The sequence below is a fragment of the Oncorhynchus masou genome, chromosome 30 (assembly GCF_036934945.1).
Source record: "Oncorhynchus masou masou isolate Uvic2021 chromosome 30, UVic_Omas_1.1, whole genome shotgun sequence".
Classification (NCBI taxonomy): domain Eukaryota; kingdom Metazoa; phylum Chordata; class Actinopteri; order Salmoniformes; family Salmonidae; genus Oncorhynchus; species Oncorhynchus masou.
The window spans coordinates 65,445,135-65,452,634 of NC_088241.1; positions in this window are offsets into that span (position 1 = coordinate 65,445,135).

Sequence of the window (7,500 nt, forward strand, 5' to 3'; positions counted from 1 at the left end):
ACTCACTGTATATATCCTAGTTATCATTACATATGTACCTGTCTACCTCAGTTACCTGGCACATTGATTCTGTACTGGTACCAGAGTGTCCATGGGGTTCTTGGTCACCTCCCCCGATTGCTCAGTCTTCCATTTAAGAATGATGGAGCCCACTGTGTTCTTAGGGACCTTCAATGCTGCAGACATTTTTGTTGTACGCTTCCTCAGATCTGTGCCTCGACACAATCCTGTCTCGGAGCTCTACAGACAATTCCGTCATCCTCATGGATTGGTTTTTGCTCTGACATGCATTGTCAACTGTGGGACCTTATAAAGACAGGTGTGTGCCTTTCCAAATCATGTTCAATCATTTGAATTTACCACAGGTGGACTCCAATCAAGTTGAAGAAACATCTCAAGGAAGATCAATGGAAACAGGATGCACCTGAGATCAATATCGAGTTTCATAGCAAAAGGTGTAAATACTTATGTAAAAATGTTTTTGCTTTGTCATTATGGGGTATTGTGATGTCATTATGGGGTATTGTGATGTCGTTATGGGGTATTGTGATGTCGTTATGGGGTATTGTGATGTCGTTATGGGGTATTGTGATGTCATTATGAGGTATTGTGATGTCATCATGGGGTATTGTGATGTCATCATGGGGTATTGTGAAGTCATTATGGGGTATTGTGATGTCATTATGGGGTATTGTGATGTCATTATGGGGTATTGTGATGTCATTATGGGGTATTGTGATGTTATTATAGGGTATTGTGAAGTCATTATGGGGTATTGTGATGTCATTATGGGGTATTGTGTGTAGATTGATTAGGAACCTTTTTTATTTAATCAATTTTAGAACAAGGCTGTAACGTAACAAAATGTGGAAAAAGTCAAGGGGTATGAATACTTTCTGAATGCACTGTATATTTGGGGATGGCAAGTATGATGGCAAGTAGCCTAGTGGTTAGATCGTTGGGCCAGTAATTGAAAGGTTGCTGGATTGAGAGCTGACAAGGTAAAAATCTGTCATTCTGCCCCTGAATAAGGCAGGCAGTTAACCCACTGTTCACCTGTAGGCCTTCATTGTAAATAAGAATTTGTTCTTAATTAACTGACTTGCCTTGTTAAACTAAAGGTTAAATAAAGGTTACATTTCCAAAATAAGTAATAATCTCTTGTGGACAGATTCTGCGTGTAAATGGCTTTCAGAGAATTTAACTTCTGTGTAACCAAGATTATATAAACAACAATCCAGTCCATTGTGTACATTTTATATATTGTGGATTTTTGTGGATTTTTGTTGTTTTCTCTGTTATCAAGCAGCTTGTTGAACAAATCAAATCAAACGTATTTATATAGCCCTTCGTACATCAGCTGATATCTCAAAGTGCTGTACAGAAACCCAGCCTAAAACCCCAAACAGCAAGCAATGCAGGTGTAGAAGCACGGTGGCTAGGAAAAACTCCCTAGAAAGGCCAAAACCTAGGAAGAAACCTAGAGAGGAACCAGGCTATGAGGGGTGGCTAGGAATAACTCCCTAGAAAGGTCAACACCTAGGAAGAAACCTAGAGAGGAACCAGGCTATGAGGGGTGGCCAGTCCTCTCTGGCTGTGCCGGGTGGAGATTATAAAGCTGGAGAGGAACCAGGCTATGAGGGGTGGCCAGTCCTCTTCTGGCTGTGCCGGGTGGATATTATAAATCTAGAGAGGAACCAGGCTATGAGGGGTGGCCAGTCCTCTTCTGGCTGTGCCGGGTGGAGATTATAAATCTAGAGAGGAACCAGGCTATGAGGGGTGGCCAGTCCTCTTCTGGCTGTGCCGGGTGGAGATTATAAATCTAGAGAGGAACCAGGCTATGAGGGGTGGCCAGTCGTCTTCTGGCTGTGCTGGGTGGAGATTATAAACCTAGAGAGGAACCAGGCTATGAGGGGTGGCTAGGAAAAACTCCCTAGAAAGGCCAGAACACTTAAAGATTAGTGAGGAAACCGAGACGTCGTCCTCCACGTAAAATAGTGCCTGTAGAAAATGTTCACGTCACTTGACATTTTCCACATGTTGTTGTGTTACAGCCTGAATTTAAAATGGATACCATTGAGATTTTGTGTCACTGACCTACACACAATACACCATCATTTTGAAGCGGATTTGTGTTTTTTGTTTTTTGAAATGCTTACAAATTCATTAAAAATGTGAAAGCTGAACTGTCTTGAGTCCAGTGGTGAAACACCTGTACAGCACTTTGTGACATCGTCTGATATAGAAAAGGCTTTATTAATAAATGTGATTGATTAATTGATTGATTGATTGATGGTGACCTGTTTGTGATTTAAATGTTTTTTTTTTTGGCATTAATATGTGTCACATATCAGTTTGCAAACAATGTAAAAAAAAAACGGTTTTACTGAGTTAATAAAGCCACATACAAACATGGTCTCTATTTTGTTTTCCTGGGTAAGACAGCTCCACAATGCAGGTGTTTCAGCTCCACAATGCAGGTGTTTCAGCTCCACAATGCAGGTGTTTCAGCTCCACAATGCAGGTGTTTCAGCTCCACAATGCAGGTGTTTCAGCTCCACAATGCAGGTGTTTCAGCTCCACAATGCAGGTGTTTCAGCTCCACAATGCAGGTGTTTCAGCTCCACAATGCAGGTGTTTCAGCCCAGCTCAGTGCTTTCCATGGTGGTGGGGCAGCCAGCTGAAAATACGGAATGTAGGGGTTGGTCATGTTCTCTAGTTGCGCCGTGATTGGCTCAGTGTTCTGTCACTCATGGGGACACTTCGTCACCGTGAAATCTACGGGGAGAGCTCGATTCAATTCCTTTGAGTGCTGCCATAGAGATACATTAGAAGTGCCCATCCAAAAAGGCTCAAGGTCATTGGCCACAGATAAAACGATGTCACATCACGTTGTATCTACAGTAGCTTTGATTGGACTGATCGTGTCAACATCGTACTTTCAAAATCTTAGCTAGCGGTCATCATCATGAATCAAGTCGACAATCTACTCGCGAATCCTTTTCAACCCTTGTCATATGAAGAGTAATTATATATATAATGCATCGGTGCTCATCGGCCATTGGACATAAACATTACACAACATGTTTGAAATCGCAAATTCAACAATGAGTGGTTTGGATGATATCAGTGGCCAAATGCTAAGTGTTTTAATAGCCTGCTATTGTGTGTGGTCCAAGTCTGGGTTTAAAGGTCTCTTTTCCAAGCTAAAAAGGATAAACATTCAACATTGACCATGCTATCAATCCAGCATGACTTCTGCTGCGCTCAAAACAACTGGAAACTCAGAACTGGGAAATCTCAGACTTCAATGAGAACAAGAGAACTGGGAACTCGGGAGGGATGAGGGGACGGGGGGGCGAGCTCTCTGTCTGGGACAATACGTTTTGAACTGTTATCCAACTCAGAATTCTCTAAGTCGGGAACTTGGGCCTCTTTCTGGGGCTCCGACCTGAAGATCAGTGACGTCACGATTCAACCTTTCTCCGATATAGGACAGGTACTTCAGGACAAATGGTTTAGAGGGACTATCTGTTGTTCAATGTAGGGAATCTGTTATTCAATGTGTTTCTATGGGCTAATAGCAGTAAGGACTATCTGTTATTCAATGTGTTTCTATGGGCTAATAGCAGTAAGGACTATCTGTTATTCAATGTGTTTCTATGGGCTAATAGCAGTAAGGACTATCTGTTATTCAATGTGTTTCTATTGGCTAACAGCAGTAAGGACTATCTGTTATTCAATGTGTTTCTAAGGGCTAATAGTAGTAAGGACTATCTGTTATTCAATGTGTTTCTAAGGGCTAATAGTAGTAAGGATTATCTGTTATTCAATGTGTTTCTAAGGGCTAATAGTAGTAAGGACTACCTGTTATTCAATGTGTTTCTATTGGCTAATAGCAGTATGGACTATCTGTTATTCAATGTGTTTCTATGGGCTAATAGCAGTAAGGACTATCTGTTATTCAATGTGTTTCTATGGTCTAATAGCAGTAAGGACTATCTGTTATTCAATGTGTTTCTATGGGCTAATAGCAGTAAGGACTATCTGTTATTCAATGTGTTTCTATTGGCTAATAGCAGTAAGGACTATCTGTTATTCAATGTGTTTCTATTGGCTAACAGCAGTAAGGACTATCTGTTATTCAATGTGTTTCTATGGGCTAATAGCAGTAAGGACTATCTGTTATTCAATGTGTTTCTATTGGCTAACAGCAGTAAGGACTATCTGTTATTCAATGTGTTTCTAAGGGCTAATAGTAGTAAGGACTATCTGTTATTCAATGTGTTTCTAAGGGCTAATAGTAGTAAGGACTATCTGTTATTCAATGTGTTTCTAAGGGCTAATAGTAGTAAGGACTATCTGTTATTCAATATTCAATGTGTTTCTAAGGGCTAATAGTAGTAAGGACAAATAAACCTCTTCATACATTGTTCTGATACTTCAATGGGTCTTAAAATTCTAGATCTAATCACAATCATCCTGGGTTTGACATTCTGAAAACAATTCCATATACTGTAGCTTAGTAGACGCCCCCCCCCCCACACACACACACTGGAATTGATTACCAAGATGACCGCTGGATGTTCCTGAGTAGCCTCGTTACAGTTTTGACTTAAATCGGCTTGAAAATTTATGCAAAACTTGAAAATGGCAATAATCAACAATCAACAACCGACTTGACAGAGCTTGAATACTTTTTAAAAGGATAATGGGTCAATATTATACAATCCATGTGTGCAAAGTTCTTAGAGACCCAGAAAGACTCACAGCTCTTCGAGTCTTACCCAGAAAGACTCACAGCTCTTAGAGTCCCATAAAGACTCACAGCTCTTAGAGACCCATAAAGTCTCATAAAGTCTCACAGCTCTTAGAGTCTTACCCAGAAAGACTCACAGCTCTTAGAGTCTTACCCAGAAAGACTCACAGCTCTTAGAGACCCATCAAGTCTCATAAAGACTCACAGCTCTTAGAGCTCTTAGAGTCTTACCCAGAAAGACTCACCGCTCTTAGAGACCCATAAAGAGTCACAGCTGTAATCACTGCCAATGTTGATCTAACATGTATTGAGTCAGGGTGTTGAATACTTATCTAATCCAGATACAGTATATTAGTGTCTTCTTTTCCATTAATAAAAAAAAAGACATTTTCTTCCACTTTGACATTGCAGAGTTTTTAGAGTAGTTTGTTGACCCCCCCCCCAAAAAGACAATTAAATCAATTTTAATCCCACTTTGTAACACAACAAAATGTGTAAAAAAGTCAAGGAGTGTGAAGTGTATCATCACAGTATGTAAAACTTTAAAACAAAGAACGACAACTGATCCTCACCATAGAGAGAAGTCAACCTGATACTACAAAACATCCAAAAGACAAGCCACCATGATACAACAAATGTTGGGGGGGTTTATTGTTATTATTTGTATTATTATTATTATTGATATTATTATTATTACTATATTATTATTATTACTACTATTATTATTGTTATTATTATTATTATTGTTATTATTACTATTATTATTATTGATATTATTGTTATTATTATTAGTATTGTTATTATTATTATTATTGTTGTTGTTATTATTATTATTACTATATTATCATTATTACTATTATTATTATTGGTATTACCATTATTGCTATTATTGTTATTAATATTATTATTATTATTATTATTATTGTTATTATCATTATTGTTATTATTATTATTATTATTATTATTATTGGTATTACTGTTATTATTGTTATTATTATTATTATTATTATTGTTATTATCATTATTGTTATTATTGTTATTATCATTATTGTTATTATTATTATTGGTATTACCATTATTGCTATTATTGTTATTATTATTACTATTGTTTTTATTATTATTGTTATTATTGTTATTATTATTATTATTATTATTATTGGTATTACTGTTATTATTGTTATTAAGATATTGATATTATTGTTATTGTTATTATTATTGTTATTATTATTATTATTATTATTATTATTATTGTGCTGTATTGAGAGCAAGAGGAACATGTTTTTAGGCATGTTTTTAAAAACCAGTGAAACGGTGTGATGGACCGACGCTGTCGTCACATTTCTGTGGACTCTAAAAAACGACGACTACTAGTTTTTAGCTATTTATATTACATGAGTTTCAAACAAACACATCATTATCTGTTAAACCCGACATCATTCTATATGTGGTGGTGGTATTGTTGTTACTGTACATTTGTTCCTACAAGAAATTGTGGATAACTCTGGATCCAAACGCCAAGGCACACATGGAAATGCAATTATTTTTCTTGACTATACCCTCTGTCAAATATAAATAGGCGTCTAGTCGATGAATCATAATTTAGTCCGAGGAGATTTTCAGTACACCGTTTCAATCACCATAAAAGAGGAAACTCCCGGGAGTAACAGTTCACAAATCCATTTTTTATTAATTTAAACACAATCAAATAATAATGTCAAAAAACATCTGTACACATCTTTTTTTTTGCAGACACAACAAACCTTTTTGTGTATTTTCCTACATGAGGCCCATGTTATTAGTGAAAGTATTTCCAGTTTTGCATTTATAATTGCAACATAATAAAAATAAAAACAAGTATTTTGCTGTACGTATGAATTCTATAAAAACATTTTTCCGTTGTCTACCTACCTATCTGATACCTTAATCTAGCAGCAATATGTAGTCCCCCTGAAAGAGCTATGGGGGAGAAGTTGCTTTTAGAGAGAGAGAGAGAGAGAGAGAGAGAGAGAGAGAGTATGTCGTTTTGCTGCCGTTGCCAAGGGGAAAAGAGATCGGTCATCACCGCAACGACACCAGCATAGCAACAGTGAGCATGTGCAGAGGGAGTTGGGGAGGGGGGGGACATAGAAACGGACCTAGAAGCAGTTCCTGTCTTAAGAAATTCACAGTTGAAAGCACATGTATGTATGTTCTTTGTAACCCCTTTGTCTTCGGGGGAAGTAGTGGCTTTTTCTTCTTCATTTATCTCTCAGTATGGTTATCACCTATCCATCCCACCACTACAGTCCACAGTCCTATCATAACAAGAGCTCAGTACGGTTATCACCTATCCATCCCACCACTTCAGTCCACAGTCCTATCATAACAAGAGCTCAGTACGGTTATCACCTATCCATCCCACCACTTCAGTCCTATCATAACAAGAGCTCAGTACGGTTATCACCTATCCATCCCACCACTTCAGTCCACAGTCCTATCATAACAAGAGCTCAGTACGGTTATCACCTATCCATCCCACCACTTCAGTCCACAGTCCTATCATAACAAGAGCTCAGTACGGTTATCACCTATCCATCCCACCACTACAGTCCACAGTCCTATCATAACAAGAGCTCAGTACGGTTATCACCTATCCATCCCACCACTTCAGTCCACAGTCCTATCACAACAAGAGCTCAGTACGGTTATCACCTATCCATCCCACCACTTCAGTCCACAGTCCTATCATAACAAGAGCTCAG